General features: G+C 32.9%; 1 protein-coding gene across 3 annotated transcripts in view; it reads left to right on the top strand.

The window, feature by feature from the left end:
- The window catches only part of LOC118186146 (RNA 2',3'-cyclic phosphatase ANGEL2-like), an 80,872-nt gene that overhangs the window by 24,609 nt on the left and 33,137 nt on the right, over window positions 1-23,126 (top strand). Inside the window, exon 2 of one of the 3 annotated variants that reach the window (XM_035356189.2) lies at window positions 18,619-18,704. The exons of the other annotated variants lie outside the window; for them this stretch is intronic. The gene's annotated coding sequence lies outside the window, so the exon portion shown is untranslated. The remainder of the gene's footprint in view (window positions 1-18,618; window positions 18,705-23,126) is intronic. 3 annotated transcript variants of the gene reach the window in all.

Raw genomic sequence — 23,126 nt, 5'->3', positions numbered from 1 at the left:
GGAGTGAACTTTAAATAAATACGTTTAAAACCTGATTAAATGTATAAAAACGCATGTGTGTAATCAGTTCTGATGCCGTGTTGAAAAATTTTCGAAGTTCACAAAATCTACGAACTTAACATTTTGAGGTGAGTAGTACATGGCCAGCACGGCTGCCAAGAATAATAATGTTATCAAAAATTGGCCACCATGAGTTAAAATAGATATTTGAAATCAATTCGAGTATCTTATGAAAAAGTTGTGGAGTCCCGTAAGAAAATTTACTCATGCTTTGGCGTGGAGAACAATCAAATAATCATATCTCTTAAATACATTAATTTTACTAATTATTTTCCCCATTGTTTTTGAAGGTCGCAATTTGATACTTTCTATTTTTAATCTCTTTTAATACAGAAATTATTGGTAGCAAACATAGTAGCATAATAAGAATTTTCGTAGTTGATTTGTTTGTGTTTTCAACGGATAATATGCTAGTACAGTCATAACAATTGACATAATTAGTAACTTTAAAAAAAATTCCTAATGCTTTCATATTGACACTGAGAATAGAATTTCTTCTATGTATGTATTTTTTTTTTTACTGTGCGAGTAATGTTTCTTCCATCTATTTAAATTATATTCTTCTGTTAAACGTATAAGATTAATTACGTAGGAAGGATTGGGTTGTTTTTGGAAAGGGAGCCAGAAATGGAAGTAACGCACATTAAAACTTTTAGACCGAAGATAACTATTTAGTTTAGTTATCTTAAATTTAAAATATGCTGCAATATTTCACCGAAGCTTATCAAAAGGAAAGTGATTTTATCAGCTTTCGTAGAAAACAGTTAAAATATCCAAAGAAAATATCCTCCCTCCCAACACATATACTGCTGTATCAAATTTTATCGCTTAGCTACACTACGCTTGTGAGGAAGGTCTCACTTTCGAATACTGTTTTGAAGCAAGTTTCCATAAACAAATACCGTAATTTCGCACGTATAGTCCGCAGACACGATTTTATATAAAAAAATTTCAAAAATCGTCAGATAGTCATCACCACCGGATAGTCCGCGGACTATACGTCCGAAATTACGTTTTTTTAATACGGCGATATTAATGTATTTTAAAAACAAAGAACTAAGTATATATAGAAAAAAAGTACTTGCTTACTAATATGCCTTCAGAAATAAAACGCTAAATACAAATAGTGCTTACTAATTAATCATATATTAATTAATCACACATTCTACTACATTCAGGAAAACCTTCAAAGTCCGATTCATCGGTATCAGAATTAAACAGTTCTAATATAGTATTTTCGGGAAGAGTGTCCGAAAGTTCATTTTCAGCATCTCTATCTTCACTGTCAGTAATTTCCTCGCTTTCACTAACAATCCTGGCTTTTATAAATCCCGATCGGATGGTTGACACTTTAACACTTTTCCAGGATTTATCGACTCATTCGGCAACTTCACTGTATGAAGCGCGTCTCATCATTTCCTCCTTTTGTGAAAGTATGTAAACCTTCCGACATCCAGATCTCCCAGCAAGCACGTGCATGGGACTTGAAACTTTTGTTCAAGCTAATATCCAGAGGTTGCAGGATTTTTGTTAAACATCCTGGAATAACGCCAAGTTCAGCACCGATGTTTTTTTCTTTTTTAGCTTCCGCCTTTACACTGTTTTTTATGTGCGCCCTCGTTTAATCCATAATTAGTACTCCTTTGGAATTGAAAAAGGCACCTTCTCTCTTCTTCCAAACTTCTTGAAACCAATCGAGCATAATGTCGTTGTTGCACCAACCCTTTTCATTGCACCGTATTACGACGCTCCGAGGAAAATCTTCCTTGGGAATTGTTTTTCTCTTAAAGATTAAGAGCGACTTCAACTTTGTGCCGTCAGCACAGCAGGCGAGCATCACTGTGAATTGGGTCTTTTCTTGACCAGTTGTTGTTATTTATTGTTTTCACTCCACAAGTATCGACGATGCGATTCGGTGGGCAATCAAATGTTAATGGAACTTCGTCCATATTTATAATATTTTTTAGGGAATACTTCCCTTCTGCAATAACTTTCCTTGTAAACTGAAGGAAAGAAGCTTTTTTTTCATCTACGTCGTCCGGAACAGCCTGACACATTGTCGTTCTGCAGCGAACTCTCAAGTTTTTACGACGCATGAAGCGGTAAACCCAATTTATCCCTCCCTTGAAATCCGTTATCTGCATCTCTTCTGCCATGGACTTCGCTCGGAGACGGATTTTAACTGTTGAAATGGAGCGTCCGGCATTTCTTTGGTCGAGAACCCATCTCAGTAAATTTTCCTCTAAAGCTGTCCATTTTACTTTTCCGTGCCGATTGGATCGCTTTCTTCCCATGCTTTTTAACACATCCTTTTGTTTGCTCCAATTTCTCACCTCTTTCTCGTCCAGTTCAAAATAACGGCCCGCTTCTCTATTTCCATCTTTTTCAGCTTTCTCAACTACTCGGCAGTAAAACTCCGGCGATGTTTCATCAACGTCATCGAAGATGAAAGACAAAATACAAAAACAAAATACTGTGCAACGTGGTATCCTCGTGATAAGTGGTAATGAAATGTGACCTTTGACCCCACTCACTCGGTGTTGCCAAACCACGCTATAAGTAAACGAATCACGGTTTTTTTTTTTTTTTTTTTTTTTTTTTTAATCCGTACTCCAGGTACTTGCTACTAAGGCTCCTAAAAATCGAGCTGACGCATCAACTTCTTTTCCCCCTCCCGGCAGTTGCGCTAAAGCAGTGCGAAGGACACTGGGATACAAGACTCTGGTTGCGCTGAGTGCTCATATCAGGCATCGCTTGATGCGCCAGCCTGAATTTTAGGAGCTCTACTTGCTACTATTCATTCGTTCTGCACTATGCTCTATGGTTTAATATCGATACGATACATACAAATGTTTTCTTGGAATCTCGCGCTTTTTTTATATTTGATCATCGGCAGTTCACGACAGCGTGTTTTTTAAATTTCAACGATTTTAACCGTGAACAACCAGCGTATTATCCGCACTGGTGGATAGTCCGCAGCTTCAAAAATTCGCACTTTTGTCGTTTGCACTTTTGTCGTTTGCACTTTTGTCGCACGCGCGAATTACGGTAGCTTTTTTCATTGCATACTTTTGTGATTTGCTATTAAATTTGTGCTTATTATTTGTTTCACATTCATTTTTATGACATTCGTAGGATAAATGCTTTACGTATATCGGTATTTCAATTTTTTTTTCGCATTTATTGTGGAAAGCGAATTATGCGGTGAACAAAAATAAAAAGAGCATATTTATAAACTGTGCATTTTGTTTTTAGTGATTTTGGCTTTTGGCAACAATGAAAATTATAATAAGCGAAATACGTTAAAGTGATATTCATTCCGTTTAGCTGTGTCCAGTATTTGACATTCATTTCAAATGAGAAAATTGGATGCGTTTTAAGGATAAACGACGTGGTCACTCTTTTTCTGCGGTAAATTATTCTTTTAAACTCAAAACATTTGCGTTATTATATTTTGAAGTATTATATAAAGAAAGGAATCGCCAAGGAATGATTCATATTATCAATCTTAGCATCTTGCATTTAAACTTCCTTATCACAAGCAATTGTAGAAAAATTGGTTTCGGTGTGATGTGGAAATGCGAAGAATAAATAAATAAAATAAATAATTATTTTTTCCCAATTAGCATATAAATTGATTGTAAATTTTTCATTAGAAATATCTAAAGATCTTATAAACAAGCTACAAAATTTTCAAACGACTGTTAAGAGGAAAACTTGCAAGGAATTTACATTCAGAAACTATTTTAGTTTCATTTAAATTTTTACATATGAGCACCGGAACTAATTCAGATAAAGGTCAACACTGGAACACCATTTTCCAAATATATATAGATACACATATTACAGTATGACAAAATTGCAAACAAGAACGCTCTTATCAATATTTTGAACAAAACGGAAGTTTCTTCCGGTTAAACCCTGCAGCATTGTCTTTAACTGCTGCTTATTTTCATTCTTAGTGTAATGGGTGTGGAGTTCTTTGCATTCATGACAGCTTCGCAGCAAATAGCATTTCATCATCGAATGTTGTATTTCAAACCTAAAGAAAAAATCTGATGTCATTTACATAACTTTCTTGTTGCGGGCTATTAAATTATGCTTTTTTATATATTTATTTATTTTATTTTTGCTGTACTTCATTTAAACTTATCTCTTCGAATTATTCTAACTTAATTAACCAATATCTCAAGGCTAGTTGAAAATGACATAAAAATTGCAAATTTTGAAGTTAAATATCCCGGTTAGTTCTTGTCAAACTTCTTATAAATTAATTTTATTTCCTAATGAGTATAAAATTTTCCCAAATTTAAGTATAGGACCCGGCTCGGCATGGAGTCGAATTGGGCTTGAAGACGAGCTTCAAGTCTGTGCCACACTTCATTAACCGTATTAACTGGAGAAGGGTGGCGGGCCAGTCTCTCAGTAACCCATGACCATATATTTTCAATGGGTGATAGATCTGGGGACCGTGCAGGCCAGAGCAGCAATTGAATAGCCTGTGTATCGAATCGAGGAAGGTCAGAACATGACATGCAACATATGGTCTTGCATTATCTTTTTGGAAGATGGCGTTTGCCGGGCGTGGAAGATAGGGCACGTAAGATGTGAGAAATGTACCGGTCTGCGTTCAAATTACCGTCGATCCGAACTAGAGATGTATGTGTCGTGTACCTAATGGGCTGCCCAAACTATAACCATCACACCAGGTGCAGGGCCCCTATGCCGATATCGAATGCAAGCCGGCAACGTGCTGTCTCCTCGGAGCCTCCAGACACGTGTACGGCCATCAGAATACTGCACGTAGACCGGCGCTCGTCTGAAAAGACGACATCCAGCGTTGTCGTTTGGCACACCAGAGTCTCTGTCTCTCTCTATGCTGCATCGTCAAGGGAAGCCGAAGTAATGGTCGCCGTGCTGATAGCCCACGCTACTGCAAACGTCGACGCACCGTACGAGCGGATACTGGGCGTGCTGAAAACATGCCCATTTCCTGACTAAAGGTCCGTGATGTGGTTGTACAGTTTGCAGGGCTGACTCTACACTATGTCTGTCCTCTCAGGCGTTAGTCATAGGGCGTTGAGATCCTGCATGCCGTTCAGTATGGCCCTCAGTATCTCATTGATTCCATATCTGCATGACAGAGATTGGATGTCGACCAGTGCGATATCACGGAACGATAATCCACACTCTCGATAGACAACAATCCTGCCTCTATCGAACTCCAGCACTTGATTTATTTATTAACACTTTGATTATTTTTTATTTTTATTTGAGGCATAACAGGATATTCTGAGCAAACACCGACCTTACAAAGCGCTTTCAAAATGAGAAATCTTCTCCATCCTGCATCGTCTAAATGTGCTGAAATACTGATCATTTGCATATCCCAACCTCTTCTTCCTTTGTGATTTTGACATTCGTCAGATCATTTCTTCCTGGTGTTGCAATTTTAATGGCCAGCAGTGTATATACACTTTTGGTGCTACCGATTGCAGGAAAAATGGGGAAGTGCACAGCTAGATGTTGTAACAGTCTCATATACAAAATCTCAATGTTCCATGCCTAATCTCTTTTTATTATTATTATTATTATTATTATTATTATTATTATTTTCTTTTATAGCCCAAAGAGGCAATTTTGTCCCGAAGGCTATTAATTTCGTTTCGGCATTTTGCGTTGAATCTTTTTTTTTAAATTGTTGCCACCAAATATTATCGCCCCGTATGATATTTAAAGAAATTAAATATTGAAGAATCGTCATAAATGTATGTATGTTTCTCACATTGTGATAAAACAACGGTACCTAGAGCCATCAAATTTTGAATAACGTAATCCTCCACCCGAGTATGGGCACCCGGAAGCCCAAATTTGAAGTTTGCTTTATTATCTGTTTCATATTTTCTAAAACTTCAACGAATTTCTGATTAACAAATTGAACGATTTTAGTGCGAGCAATGGCAACACTGTACGGGGGGGGGAACATTTTTATCTGCAGCGCACGAGACTGTATTGGAAATTCTAAACATATGCTGTTTTTAAATATTTCGTCATATTGTTATTGAATTGAATTTTATGTGGTTTAAGTACAAAAAACGTTATATTTGATAAATAAAGGTAACACATAAAACGAAAAAAAAAAAAAAATTGTGGGTAATATTACCTCCAAATATATTGAAAGTTTCAGAGGCTATTTATGCGAAAACATTGTAATATTCTAATTATAAAATTCTAGTTGAAAGTATAGATATCGTGTGACAAACGCAAAAAGAATAAAACGACACAAGTAGAAAGCAGATAGAAAATTAGATACATTCTCCGCGTTTTACACTATTTATATTCAGGATCATAAAATCCCCGACTTATAGGTGAATTTTGTATCATACTAAAATACTTCTAGCTACCGGGAGCGTACTATCGTTGTGAATTTTTAAATATCATCAGCAGATATTTTAGCAATAAATTTTCAGTTTATTTCCCGTAATACCATCTTCTCCAAATGTCCAATAACAAAGGATGCAGTAGCAAATACTCTTCACATCAAATGAAATGTGTGAGTTGAATTTTTGGTGTTATGCATCGTGGATGAGGAATTCAAGAAACAATTTTGGAAATTTGCGGCACTGTGTTACTATGGCAACTTTTTCCTCTGACAAGAATTAAGAGTTCTGTATATTACAAACATCATATTTTGCTGTAGTTTAACTCAAATTTATTTTTCTTCCTGCTTTCTTTAATTCATTATAATTGTGATTAGCCTGTACTTTTCGAGCTGTGTATTTATTTACCTTTGTGTGAAAGTAGTTTTGTGGAGAAAATTATTACTAGTGCATCAGCTGCTATAACTTAATTTTATTATTTTCGTCTGGGAATGATGATTATTTTGATTAGTTTCGTCTTCATTGTTTAAAAAAAATTAGTTGATTGCATGCATTCATGTCCCCCCTTCCGATGTGTAAATGAAGTGCACGCATTATTTATCTTTGAAAAATATCCATCTGAAACAAAGACTTTGTATACTATATCAGGCATGCATATACAATTCCCAATTTCCTGTTTTTCTATGTATTCACGCATAAACATACACGGGTGTCTAAAAACAGTGTTATGAAAATTTAACCTTGCAGAATCCCGGCGAACATTTCATACGTAGTTAAAATACACCTTATTGAAAGCCAGTGAATATGCATATTTACGATTGTTATATTTAGGGATTTTATAACTCGAAAGTATGTGAAAAAGAAATGAATAGTGTCTGTCAGAAATTGAATGATGTGAATTTATGTGTCAAAGACTTGAAGAAAGGACGTCAGTAAGGCAAAGTAGAATCATCAAGATGTCGCCAAGATATCGTGATGATTCTACTCACTGAAGAATTGTACGAAAGTTGAAGTGAGTGTTCTATGTGACGCTATGCAGAGATTACTGCAGAAGGCGTTTTGAGTGGTGTGAGATCCACTTCCGAAATCGGACGATGTAGGAGTGGGCCATTGTCTTATTGAAAGCCTGCAGCTGAATTCTAGACATCAGTTCAAATAGCGTGATAAGGCATACCAATAGAAAAGTATAGGAGGTAGGTTTTATTATATGTTTTGTGACGACATCATGATTGATGGACATATGCAGATACTGGACGACGGCATTATTATGGGCGACCGTAATTATTGTAAGTTATTGAACACTATTTTTATTTGTTTTTATAGTGCCTTTGGCAAAGCACTTTTTTTCATGGATGATAATGCAACACGTCATCCAAACAGTATAGTGGAGAATCTCCCGATAAGCGAGGATATCCTTCGAACCGACTAGCCGGCATGCTACTTAAGACTTCAACCTTATTGATCTCGTATAGGATATTTTGGGGAAACGAATTGCAGCTCGTAGCCCTTTGCCAAAGAGCAAGCAGGTCCTAATCCATGCTATGAAGAGTGATAGAATTATCTGCCGCAAAATTCTTAAATCACTTGGTAATGAGCGTACCAAAACATTTTAATTGCTGCTTTCATTTCGAAGCGAACATATTTGTTAGAAATCAGATTGCTGAGCATTGCCATTCTTGACCTATGCCTAATGCCTACACACGGTGACCGGAAAAATGCTCACAGAATAATACTCACAGGTATAAATGCTCACAGGAAAACAGCCCACACAGAAATATGTCCACATACAAAAATGCTCACTTAGAAATATACTCACATATATATATGCTCGCATGGAAATAAGCCCACTGGTAAAAAAAAAAATAGTTTGAAATATTCTTACATTAATCAGTCAATAATTAACCGATTTGAACATCGTACGCCTACTTGAATTTTTCAAAGAAAAATTATTTAAATTACCAAAACATCTATGAGATATATATATCAAAAATTGTGTAACTTATGTGTAGATTCAGTTGCTATATAAGATTAACAAATGGATCGTTTTGGGTTGTGAAAAGGAGAGAAGGTAGGAAGAAAAATTAAACAGAATATTCAGTGAAAAAATATTAAAATTTTAATTGTTAAAAAATAACATAGTAGTAAATATCAGTTACACATTTTATAATCTAAACATTTAGAAGCATAAGTAAATATAAATAATTATTTTATTTAAATTATGTAAAATACCTTATTATATACAAATCATAAATATACATTTCAAAAAGTTATAAATACATAAAATTACTGAATATAATATATGTAAATATATGTATATCTAATTTATGTAAATTATGTAAATAATATTTGTAAATATCTAATTTTATCATCGATTTCATCATAGTTTCTCTTACGTGATCCGCAATTACCAAATGTAAGTTTACATATTTTCTTTTTTACTTCCTTGTACGAAATAAAAAGAAAATATTGTAATCGCGAAAAGCTTCAGGAAGCATATTTCAACGAAAATATTCACTTTGACGGCTTTCGAATGCAATTTAAGGATGTTTTTGCGTGATATCTGTACGTAAGGACAGAATAAAAGACTCTTTTCCTCCAAAAAAACTAAAAAACTGCTTTAAAATGAATTCTGAAGAGAATTTTTCGTGGCGTCTGTACGAACGTATGTACGTACGTGCGTACATACGTATCTCGCATAACTCAAAAACGAGTAGCCTCAGAACGTTGAAATTTTGTATATAAGACTACTATAATATGTAGATGTGCACCTCGTGTTTTGGTTTCAATCGGCCGCGCCAAACGTATATTAATATATTTATAAATATATCCACTCTGTTACCCGGCTCAGTGATCTCAGTTTCTTTACTCTTATATGTTTGTAAATTGTACATTTTTTGCTTTAAAAATGATTGAATTATGTTGTTTTTATCTTCCGGTTAAGGGTTTTATGCCTTTAGTAAATCTGTGTGCAATATTTTTAGAATTATCAACGATTTTAAAATTGTTTAAGTGCCGCTAAGCCTAATTTGATGGCGGCCATTTCTCTTGTTTACATTTGAAACAGCTGAGTAGCGGATTTGTTGCCAATCTAGAGAAACTTAGCTTCGCAACAACAAAGATAACGCCTTCATTTATTATTTAAATCATGCTTAATCCTTTCTGGAATTTTTTTGCGGAAATAAGTGTTTAAGATTTACTTCGTAATTTTTAATACAGATATTTTGAGTTTTTATGTATTTTTGCCTTGTCCCGAAGTGAAAACTGAATTAACTGAATGAGAAATACTCAATCGTCTGTGAAAAACCTTTTCTATTTTGTTTTGTTTGCTTAATTTCTTTTATGCATAGTTCTAGCTTGATTATAGTATTTGAATAGAAAATGTGGCAACGATTAGATAATTCTTTAAATGATATAAATTTTGTGCATTCTGAGTTATAATATGAACGAAATATAATACTGTTATGTAAACCTAGCGCCAGAGTGTGGCTATGGTAAACAAAGTGAATTTTAAAGAATGCATTTATTCTATTGTGTTTTATGCGCTGTCGGCGAAGTAGGTTTAATTCAATCTAATAAGTTTAAATAAAATGCAAGAAAAAATGCGTATAATTTAATATTCCGTACAAGGAAGTCATGTGGTGTACACATCAGTTTTTTTTTTTTTTTTAACTTCTACAATTACATAATGAATTTTGTACCTTATGAAAGCTTTCGTAACAATTTGTGGTTTTAGAAGGTTTTTCGAAAGCTGCTTCATAATGATTCCTCATTTCGATTGGAAACTGTGGTCTTCTAAAACTTGTTTGCCTCCAAACTTAAATAACTACATCCAAACAACAATTCCTGTAGATACACATCAAAAGTACGCAAAAATAGAGTTAAAAAAAAACTAACATTTACAAGAATTTGGCATTTACAAGAATAAAAATGTCATACAGGGGCAGTGGTATAAAATATTCTAGTACATGCAAAATTTTACTATAGTTTTCATTCTTTTATATACCGCCTCTGAAAAGGTTAATGTGAGCATTTGTCTAATAACTTTTTTCAAATGATTGAATAATTTTTCTTTTAAAAATTAAGTAGGTGTACGATGTTTAGATCGATTAATTATTGATTGATTAATGTAAGGATATTTCTACGTATTTTATTTCACAGTGGGCTTATTTCCATGTGAGCATATATCTATGTGAGCTTTTTTCCGTGTGAATATATTTCTAAGTGAGCATTTTTCCATGTGAGCTTTTTTCTGTGTGGGCATTTATACCTGTGAGCATTATTCTGTGAGCATTATTCCTGTGGGCTTTTTTCCTGTGAGCTTTTTTCCTAGAATCCCTACACACACGTATATATATATACTTATGTAGAACGTTCTTATAAAAAAACATGTTACCGTGACTTTGTTATTTTTAGCAGGTTATTGTTTATTGTCTGTTGTTGAGTATCGGAAATGTTTGCCAAATTTGTCTCATGTGCAAATGATACATGCAAATTTCATGATACCTGAAAAAGAGTTGGCCAGTAAATGAGGATAAAAGTGTTTCTTGATCTTTGAAAACTTTACACTTTGAACTTTCTGTTAGAATTGTGTAATGACATGAAGGTCAGAGTCTTTTATTGATAGAACAGGTTATTTATTCCATGTGACATTTTCTCATAGTAACTGAAAAATGCAGACCTGCGGATTGGGAAGTTGTTAGTGCGTGGATAATCCAAACTCGTCTTAGAAAATTAAATTATTGAAAATAAAAAATGTCACTGAAACGGATGTATGCACACCCATGTATGCTCGTTTCACAGATTTTCAGCGAAATAATGCCTAGTCCCCGTCTTTCTTCGGAGCAGAATACAGGAAAAACAAGCTTAAGATTTAAAACTGTTGATGTTAAATTTTTCTTAGCACTTTTGTTTGATTGAAATACATCTCTGTTATAAATCAATTTCACTTTAAAAAAATACACATGGTAGTTAAAAAAAATCATTTGACGTTCATTATATTCGTATGTCCCCATGCAGATCATTATGTTATTTAAAAGTATTGCTGTACAAGCGTTTTATGTCCTTTTCAAAGCATAAAAAAGAAAAAAAGAATTCTCTTATAAAAATGAGTTATTATTTTACTCGTATTTCCATTATCAGTGATGGTGACTACTTTGCTTATTAGACCATTGCGAAGCAGGTGCTCATTAATCCCAGAGCTGAGGTCACATGCTTGTTATTTGACTTCTTTCGTGTTCCCATTTTACTGGTTGCTGTTTCAGCGAATTCACTCTCGGGTTGGTAATAATATTAGGCTTTAATTCCGAAATCTGAGTGGAAATATGAACTGTGTGATATTCAGACGGCGCGTACCTATCGGTGACCGAGTGAATAAAACCTCTTAGCACTGGTAAGTCCGCACCGGTTTCGTTTCCATTAAAGGAGCTGGCTGCAGGACTTCCCTTCTCCCTCGTATTTAACGAGTAGTTCCCCTTCTTATACAACGAGGTAGTTTCACTTTAAAAGGACTAAGAAGAAATATCTACGAAATCGTAATGGGGTTTTATGTAGTTTCATTAATCAGTTCCAGCCTTCTTATTTCCCATCATTAAAATGTGTGAAACAAAATGTTCTGTGCCATGGCGAAGATCGGGAAAGATTTCATATTCTCTTACATCCTAATTGTGAAAATGTTTTTCCTGATCCAAAAATATTAGACACCTAAATATACTCGTCAGCAGTCATTTTTAATAACTATTGCAGCTTGGACTTAAACACCTTGACTTCAAGGCTAGTAACAAACAGATTCTTAGTTCCTAAGATCGTTATGTTATATTTCGTCATCAGTGAATCATAGTGCGCTTTTGAAATTTGAATTCCTTTTGACGAATAGATTTGACCAATTTAAAGCTACCTTTATATATGATGTACGATATATTTACGTTCTTGTTAAGACTGGTTATTTTTTCAGTGACATGTCTCACGCTCAAAAGTAAGAAATAGGGTAATAAAAAAATAGTACAGAGCCATTGACATTACTTGGTTATAATGTAAGCCCAGCTTTTCTGTTGGCAAATTAAGGAAAGAAGCATTGAGAGAGAAGCTGTTGGAAATTTCAGAGGGGAACGGACAGATTATTTGTATAGCCAAAGTATATGCTTAAAATTGTCTGATTTAAGTGTCTAGTCTAATGTCTAGTCGAAAAATCAGGTTCAAAAAAGAAGAAAAGAGTGGGAATCTCTTATTTTCCTAATTTTTCCAATGACAAATTTCAGTAAAGCCAGATCCAATCAGAACTTATATTAGCCACTCAACATCATTTTTTAACTTTTTAGTGGCTAGTCATGAAAGTGGCATGAGGTGCTTTAAAACATGCTGTTGGAAGATCTTCTCAGCTGAAACGTAAATAAAAGGGTATTATTCATGACTGAAAATAGTTCTTGATTTTATTTCGCTACTTGAAATTCTGTTGATTCTACCCTAGTTAAAGCCTGAACCCAAAAAGCAGGCATTTATAATAAGGAAATTGTAAATTGGAACCGAAATTTTATGATTTTCACTGTACGGAAAATGTAGGCACTGAATAAAAATTTTGTCACTGTAGAGAAAGTGGTGGTAAACTTTCAAATGTACTCGTAATGTGCTTTCATAAATTAGTATTATTAGTAAAATTAGTAGTACTGATTAACTAAAATTAATGCTACTAGTAAATTAGTAGCATTAACTTTCTTATGTATAAACTTGAACATAAGTGTATCCTGCGAAAATAGCAGCAGTGAAGAGAAAAAAAAATCTCTGTTCCCGCAGTTACCAACGGTAGTAAAAGGTTGTGGAGATGATTTAAAATATAGTATTATGAGGATTATGATTTCCAGTTTTTTTCCCAAAAACTGGAATATTTTGCTGAAATCATAAATAAACCGATTTAAAAGAAAACTTTCATTTCGTTGAAATGAAAGTTTCTCTAAAACTTACCAATCGTTTTATCTTTTTTTTAGCTAATTTCCATTATAAGAATTATTTTTTTATAAGTAGATTTTTGTGTTTTCCTTAAACTTCCTTATATTGGTAAGATTCACATTCACCTCTCTGTTGCTATGTGTGTCCTTCCGTATATAGATAATAATATGGGTAATTTTTGTACATTTCGTACATCGAAATCTTCCATTTACGAAGTAAAGTTTAGATTTTAAAATACCGCATATAATTTAAAATTTTGTTTGTCTGTATGTATATTGAATTATTATTGTTATCCTTAAGGAGACTGCACTTTATATGGATTTTATCCGCTGCAAGTAAAGGTCAGAAGTTGTTGCTAGTCGACGAGGCCTAAGTCTTTATATTTTTCTTTCTTATTGTGAAGGTTAATCATTTAAAAATTAGTTTCGGAGTAGTTCTTCGCAACAGATGTTATTTTATAATAATTATCATAAATGAAGTAATGTTTACAAAACCGCATGATATGTCGACTGCAAAATTTTAAATTATCGTTCTTAGTAAATAAAATCTCATGGTAATGATGAAATTCTGTAGAAACGTAGATTGGTATCCTCTTGGTATATTTATTATTTTTTCCATTTCATTCAAACCTTAGTGTAATTTTAAATATTCATAATTTTCTGCTTAGACTATTTTACTTGCTGCAGAAAAGGACACAGAACTTCGCGGGGAGGTTGTTATTAGCTGATTGTATTCTGAAGTGTTCGACTCCAATCTTGAGTTTACAAAATGTAAATCTTACCCCCCCCCCAATTCAATTTATAATCTAAGCATATGTTCTGATTTAAATACGTTTGCAGTAAATAAAGCTCTGCCGCCTAATGTTAACAGTCGTATTTAATCTGTGTGAAACCTTTTTTAAAACATTCAGTTCCATCGTTGCTGTTCATACTATATGTAACTACTGAAAGGAAGCAAAAATGCTATAAAAGTAAATAAGTCCGGTGATTCTTCCTTCATTATGTTTTGCTTGGAAGATCATATTTTGCAATAATTACAGAGTGTGTTTTCACATTTTTGGAAAGATTTCGTTAAATAATTTCTTTAAAAAAAAAATGTTTTGAGAACAAAAATTTCCGGCAACAGCTTATTATGTGAAAGCAGAAATATCATCTTCTGTTTTTAAATTTATTATTCTTTCAAAATGTCTCACGTAAACAAACTGTGGATTGAAGGATATATTTTTGCGTTTTCTGAACAGAAATCTTCCTGTTCCTTAATTCAGAAACTGTGAAATGCAGGATATTAAAATTTCGAAGTGAAAAATAAGCAACTGTAAATGAAAGGGGAAAACCGTCAGTCATAGAAAGTCTATCCAAACCCTACCAACGTCTTATAAATAGTTATAAAATGTGATATAAAATTATATTTCTTTATTATCAATGTATGTGGGAATTAAATGTGTAGTAAATTATAAATATATTTATCCCTGGAAATACCCTTGTAAATTCAGCTATTTTCCTTTCCGGTAAGGAGATTTTGAATTTTATGCTGAATGTTAGATATAAATCATTATCAACAGTCTGTGCAAACGATGTTTGTTTATATTTGTAAGTTTCGCCAATAGATGGCAGCACTAAAATTTTTCTCTGAAATAGTCTTTTAACGGTAAATTGGATTCATTGTTATGTTTATTAAGAAAAGGGGGAGATGAGAGAGAAATTACTTTACACGTATATTTGAAGTGTATAATGTTTTGTTAAAACATACCACATATTAATGAAATAATTATTAAATGAGTATTTTCAAGAGAAATTGTTGTGTATGTTTTAGTAAAATGATCAGTTTCAGTCATTTAACATTAGATGGCAGCACAATGTCTACTTTTTGAGAACAGAAAGTCAAATGTTATCAGACAAATTTTAAACTTTTTGTTCAATTCAAACTTTTTGTTCGTTAAAAAATTGTCAAATCGTTACGTTGGGATAGGGGCATCTATCACCAAAGCCAACTCTCTGTACTGCTAGTTCTTCGGAACTGTTAATATTCAAATCTGATTTACAAAAATTTCCTCAGTTATTAACCATTAATCCACCGACGCGATTAAAAATATTTTAATTGTCCATTTCATTATTTGTGGAATGACAAGATATTCTAGCTCTTTAAAAAATACTCAAATGAATTGAAATGATACTGTGAACACATCAGAACATGCTTTTTTAATAATTAGTGTAATCAGGTATTCAGTGAGACGAACGAATTTCTTTCTATATTAAAAAAAGTAATTTTTCGAAAATTCAAATTTATCTCCTTCTCCCGCAAAAAGTGAAAAAAGAATGCCGTTTCCTGTGTGTATGTGTCTAAACTAAAATGTAGTTTAATTGGAGTTTTGAGAATCCAACTAGTTTCAGAATTAATCGCCAGAAATTTAAGATATCCGTGACATCTTAAATGAGTTTTACAAAATAGTGATGGAAGCAGGATTTGCTGCAATATTATTCTATCAACGTGTTCAAGACGGAGGGCCTCTGATGTGAAAGTTAAAAAAATTCAGCTATATACTACGAAAGCAGAGAAGTAGTAGGCAAACCGACCGGTCACAAGAACGTAAGCACCGCTGAGTATATATCAGAATCCATCCTAATTAGTATTTAGGAGAAATATGATAATAAAATATATTCAGAAATAACGTAATGATTCTCTCTCTTCTTTTTTTTTTTTTTTTTTTTTTTTAAAGCCGTAATGATTTTGAGTTTGCGTTTTCTTTTGAGTTTTACGAAACTTATTCTATTTATGACATACCATAAATTCTATCTGGATCTGATTGAAAATAATTTAGATGTCTTAAATTTATTTCTGTCTTTTGACTATCACTTTAATCGCCACTTTCTTCTCAGTATGTTACTATGGAGAAGATTTCAAGTATAATGTGCAGCCAGCAAACAGGAGAATCTGCATGACAAGTAATATTATCGAAGATAGTAGTTCTCGATTCCCTAACATCGTGTTTTTCAATTAGTAATTCAATGATCATGTAGTAATTCCGATTTAAAGCTGCTACATGGAATTGAGACTTAACCATGCCTTTGATAACAGTTTGCAAATTTTGTTGCAGAATATCATATTTTCTCTCCACTATTAAATTTTTATGCATATTACTGCTTCGAGTATGGAGCGTCCATGATATAATCGAATCTTTTCTTTTAATTACTGTAATTTTTCTTTTAATTTGTACTGAATTTTTTCTTGTAATTACAGTAACTTTTAAATGTATTAAATTGTCCAAAGTTGTCAAAGTATGCTACTTGAGAAAGGGAAACTCAAATTGAATTTTCTAAAATATTTCACTGAAACAAAATTTTAATATATCTGTTTTTTTTTACGTTGTGTAGAATTGATATTGAATTTTTGTTCTGTCTTAATATTCTTCATTTAAAAATTGTTGTGTGTAAAATTCATGCAGAAATTTTTCCCTAAATTTATTCTTATTACTGTTTCTTTGCTTTTGCTTGCTTACTCTTGACAGGTAGAATTTAGATTGATTTTACAGATAATATGCGTGTAAAATAAGTATAACCACCTCATTTTATGAAAGCTGATTACTCAATAAATTGCACGCTTGAAAAACGTTTAAATTAATTTGCAGAATCTACTTAATTAAGCCTTAATTTCTCTACTTTTGAGTCTGATCTTAAATTTATGTGCAACTTCAAGGTATTCTTTCCACTTAAAAAAAGATCACCAGTACGACTTTTACTCGAGATTTCTGAAACCAAAGTTTCGGTGGCAGTGGTTAACGTTCTGTAGCTCAAACAGGTGATTGTCGTTTCATCTCAAAATTATTAACACAAAGTTTCATTTCCAGCCACAATTTATTTGAAAAAATTTTAATGTCTGCTGTTTGGATGAAATCATGACATGCATAAATTCGATCATCTCTCTGTTCTACAATTGATGCGTGAGAGATAAACGAGAATTTTGTTTTTTCAAGTTATTCAACGACAGTTCTGTGAGTAAGAACTTTACTGAGGTCAAACTCGTTAGCTTTCATTGGAGAAGGCAAATGACGATTTTTCAGCAACTGTTGTCGAACTTTATTGACGTTCTCATCCGTTTGAGAGAACAAAGGGCGACCACGCGTGGGCTTACCATCATCATCATCTGCGTGTCCGTTGCGAAATTCTCCGAAGCAACTATGAACATCAGATCGCTTGATACTCTGTTTTTCACAGAATTTCAAATGCGTCTGTTGCTTTTTTTCTTGCTTTACAGCAAAAATTCATTGCTGATTCATTGCTCAGCTTATGACTTCATAACAGCAGATGTTCAATGAAACATAACGTTAACTGCCTAGAAAATTCTATTCGGGAACAGGCGATATTTAAAAAAAAAAAATAAAAAAAATAAAAAGCAAATTGAAATGTCATAACAATAAATGCTGTCAGTTATCGTTTAGCGCGTTTGCTCTAATTTGTTAAAAAGTAGTCCTAAATTTTTTAGATGCACTGTGTAATGTCTAGATACAAAATTTGAGAAAGTCCATTTTTTTTTTTTTTTTCCCCAGAAGATAAATACCGCATTTCATTGGAATAGTTGAGACGTATTTGTTTTGATTTTTGGATTTTCCCCTTGAATTTTATGGAACTAGGCCTATAAATTCTCACCAGAGTTTTACCCCATTCGATACTGATGAAGCATAGAATTTGTAAGGATTGTTGCTTCTTTTATTAAGGGAAAAAAAAAACTTTATAGCAGACTTTACTTGGAAAAGAAATTGTAATTAAATTTCTCATATTTTTTGGTTACCAACCTTTCTCTATATTTTGTATACGTTTTTAAAACTTTGAAATCATTGTAAAAGACGCTTGCTTAAATTATTTCTTGGCCAGGTCCAGATTTGATTTAACCTTAACAGAAATGCTTATATTTTTAACAAAGAACTGTTCCGCCCCCTCCATAAATCTTACTCCATTTATTAATCTTTTCGTGATTTTTTATAATGTCTTAATTGAGAAATGCTGTCTTAAAATCTTCGTGGTTCGCTTGGTCAAAGACTGAATTTGTTTAAAATCGAGTTTGAATTGCTGTAATTTTAAGTACTAATATCCTTCATCAATTCATATTCTCAGTTAATCTGCTGACGAAAAATACATTTCGACCTGTGACAGCAAATTAATTTTAGAAATAGGTCCCGTAAGTGATTGATTGTATTCAAATGTGATTCAGATTTATGCTATTAAAGATTAATGTTTCTTTTCAGATGGTAGATTTCATTTTCTGTCAGAAGAAAAAAGGAAGGGAAAAAATATTGGTTACTTAATATGCAGTAGATGTTTTAGGAACTTGGTAAGAAGTAATAGAAGTTGCTTTCAATTATATTGTATGTGCAAAGAATGATGTAGTATTTCAGTTTGTAGAGGTGCATACATCAAGAAGTTAAATTACATTTATTTTCGATTGTGTTCAGAAACTTAGAATGTTGCAACATCTGCTGCTGTGCGAATAAATAATTTTTGTGTTTATTATTGTTAACGCTTGCTAACATAGTTTCCAGTTTATCCATTTTAGATATTATCTTCACGATGTAAATGTGATGCAAACCTTGAAGGCATAAAAGTTGTCCCAGTATTAAAATTCCTGCTGCAGCTGCGAGAAAACTCTTGTTACATCACTACTAAGCTCCGAGCAACTTTCATTGGAGTCAAACAGCGCCTTTTAACAATAGCAACATCAAGAATAACAAATTTAACTTTCTTTAAATACTGGGGCATTTTTAAAAAGGAAAATGAGTTCGAAGGCCACTAAATATGAGTAATAGTATCCCGCCTTTATCGGCCTTGAAAGAACCGAGTGGTAACTTATATCTCTCCTTCCGCGAGGAACAGAAAATAAGGGCGTTGCGCAGAAAAGAGTTTCTTGTCTGTTTCTTGACGCTGTGTAAACCTCTTTACCTCTTTCAGGGCGTCTGTTACCCCTTCATGGGGGTTGAAACACGAAAATGGCAGTTTCCGTATTTCCCTGACTATTGCTTTGTGCTGAGGTTTTTTATACGGATGGTATTCTGAATGATAATTTTTTGAAAAATTTTTGCAATACTTAGGCAAGCTTCGTTGATCAATAGAGCATGTGGTTACGGGTACAAATGCGTGAACGCTACCGTGGACAGCCTCATTTTGTTGGCTATTCTTTTCATTGGAACAGTGTGCATAAAATGATTGAAGTGAAATGTGAATTCTCGCTTCAGTCTTGATTAGAAGCAAAACGATATCTGAGATATAATAATATGATATTGAGATTTGTATACATTAGGAATTAAATAGATATATATATTATCTGTTATTAGGTATGACAAAAAATTTGCAAACTAATGTGAATTTCCTGGGTGGCACAACAAAATTTCGACAGCTCAAAAGCAAATAGATGCTGTGTTCTTTGTTAAAGTTTAAATGAGCGAATTTAGAACATGTTACTCGGATGTCTAAAAAATCTTTTATCTAGTTAAAAAAAAAAAAAAAATGAGAATTTTAAAAAATTCTAAACTGTAAAAATATGTTAATTTCAAATTAATTATTACAAAGTATTGTGGTTATTTATTTTCACGCTTCACATGACGGCTACCAGTGCCTTTACAGAAATCAAAACCATATTCCTCCCCCCCCCACACTGGAAACGAACTGCCATTGCTCAAAAGAGATTTGAAAGTTCAGTAGTAGTTGTTCACTAGTAGCTGTATCAGTTGATCACTAGTAGTTATACAGTAAGACCCCGCTTCACGCGGGGGATACGTTCCATCAAAGTAGAGCGTAATGCGAAACAGCGCTAAACGAGGCTATCTTTACATGTAAATATTGGGGTTAGGGGAAAATGGCTAGGAAATTGGTTAGGTATTAAATTTAAAAAGTATGTTTTTTTTAATAAAAATAAAACCAAACATTTATTTCTTAAAGCCCAAATTAATACCACATTATTATTTCTTGCAAAAATAAAAACAAAATATAAATAACAAAACGAATATTCTTAAAAAAAACAAATAAAATTCTCAGTCATATTTAGTTAGCCTTCCGCGTTTTCAGTGTTCTGCCTTTTTGTGACAAAAGCATCTAATGTTGTTTGCCTTTTTCTTTTGCGTTGTTCTCTTAAAAGTTCTTCATAAACGGATAGAGCATCTCTAACACCACGCCTTACTTTTGAGCTCCTGTCAAAATTCGGATCATTTTCAATGAATTGATCCATTATTTCAGTTACGGTAGACAAACTCCTTTTTACAAACGCCATCGAAAGTTCTTTTTGCTCTTCTTCTGAATCACTGCTGTCAACATTTTTGTTTTCTTTTTGTTCAGTTAATTCCTTGAGCTCATCATTAGAAAGACTAGCCGCTGCTTCTTGAATTATTTCTTCGACATCTTCCACATTTACCCCTTCAAAATAATTGCATTTTTTTCTCCCACGATGTTTTCGTTGGACACCCCTGAATCTGATTTTTGACTTTGATATCCAAATATCTCGGTCAATTTTTATCGTGCAGAAGTAAAACTGTTTTGTGTTTCATTTTTATAACAAGTACAAACTTTTCCGGTGGGGCCGGTGGACCGTATAAAAAGTTAGATTTCGTATTTTTTGTTAAATTAATAATTTTTTTAATTTAAAAATCCAAAGACATGAATCTTTGTATCATTTACAACATTTTTGTAGTTTTAAGTATATGTCTACAACCAACGGTTGCGTAAGTAAGAGCCGGGTAAGGTCTTTTATGCACAAGTTGTATGTAATTTGAAAGTATTAAAGAAAACTTTATTTGTAATTCATTTATTAAAAAAAAAAGAATGCTTTTTGTTGCTTTTGTTTTTGTCCAATGTATCCTTTATTTATTGATACCATAAATACTGATATCACAAAATATAGAGAAAGTTGTTTCTCTTGAATGAAATCATCAACTGATTATAATAAGTAATTTTTAGAACAAATGCACTTGACAGTAATATACAAATCAGCAGCTTTGCATCGTATCACGTGGCAGGCTAAAACTGATAATAACTATAAATAGAGCTTATCTTTGCGCATTAGAAAACAACTGCGATAATGAATGCGATCGTGAAAAGCAGGACATGAGAGAAATTGGTCCCGGTCAGACTGTACGTTCTATGAGAATAGGCTGCTAAATTTCTATAATGGGTGAGCTTTGAATGTAATATCTACTATACTTATGTGAAAGATAACGAAACTTAAATCACACGGAGGATGTCGTCGTAAACTTTTAAATAAGTTTCAAAATGAGTGCAGAATGCTAAGAATCGATGAATTACCTTGTAACAGATTACTTAGAAATTTGAAAATTCATCTAAATTATGCACAGAAGCTGTTCATTTTATCTTAGAACGTATTCTTGCAATCGAAATGCGAAGAAACTTCAGCCGTGCAATTAACAGTCGAGATCTATACTGTATACGCCATGACATGATGATTGACAGATTGGATTCCAATTTTAATCAGTTGGACGATGCAGTTGGATAGTGAAGTATGTAATAAATACTGTAAAATTATGACTCCGTTTCACTGAATGTGGATTTTTTAACAGATGGAGATGGCATAACTGTTGTAGAAGCTTTTATATGGAATTTCTCATGTTTCTTCATATCTTAAAGCCGTTGTTAATAAGTCAGTTTTTGTAAACCTAAATCATCCAAATAAATTGGAACTCTGAAATCTTCCTCGATCGGTTCGAAATTAATGGAACGAACTGAAAAATTCATTTCGAGAGTAACTGTGGTCCTTTTGAAATTTTAGTAGCAGCCCCATGAATTCATCTTCAATTTTTTTTTTTTTTTTTTTTTTTTTTTTTCAGTTGCTACCAGGACATCTGGCTGCCGTTATTAGAACAAATGGTGGATGAATATGTTATAAACGTATAATTTTGTGTTTCCAATTTATAAATTCTCTAAAACTACGAGCATGTCCTGAAATGTTTTTAATAAAAATAAGTTTCTGAAAACTGCAGTACCTTCATAGATTGGAGTGAATTCCACAGGTCTTCGTCGGAAAACCTGACTTCGATGTAGGTTTGATCTTTATCAATTTGTAAATTTACAATAAATTAGAAAATGGAAGTTTATAATTTAAACATTCAACTAGCAGAAAAGTGTCGCAAAAAGAAAATTTTCTAGAGTTACATTGATATAGCCTAGATAAATGATCGCAAAGTTAAATTGCATGCGGGTCGAATGCACAGTCTGAAAGCAGGTAGCAGGCCCGCTTTTTTTTTTTTTTTTTTTTTAACCAGAACGAAAAGTTGTTTTTTAACAAAACGACTTTTTCATTTAAATTTGAAATTTTATTTGCTAAATATTTATCAAAACGTGCGTGAACAGTAACAATAATGACACAAAGGAAAAAAACTCCAATTTATATTCACTTTTTGTCTGAAATTTAAAGGCGGATATCTACTTGAAATTCAACGCATTGCTAGGTAAATATTAAACTTTCAGACTGACACTTATTTCAAATAATTCTAATACGTTGAATTAGCTACTAAATACCTTGTTGAAGTTAAAACTAAACAAATTATCAAAAATTTTCCAAGTGGGACAAAACTTCAGAATAAAATTTGAACCTATTTTCTTAATGTTATTAAATTATTCTTGACCTATAGAGAAAAAATACATGTATTTGAAAGTAAATAATTATAAACTTCCTTTTTCTTACTGCTGCAGTTCATCGCGTTTCGATTTTGATTTAGTTTAATAATCTTGAAGAAAAATTACTAGAAACTAT

The sequence above is a fragment of the Stegodyphus dumicola genome, chromosome 9 (assembly GCF_044657685.1).
Source record: "Stegodyphus dumicola isolate Sdum_Otavi_A_Nest chromosome 9, ASM4465768v1".
NCBI lineage: Eukaryota > Metazoa > Arthropoda > Arachnida > Araneae > Eresidae > Stegodyphus > Stegodyphus dumicola.
Note: the sequence above shows the minus strand (reverse complement) of the source record. Positions and strands in the feature narration are given on the sequence as shown.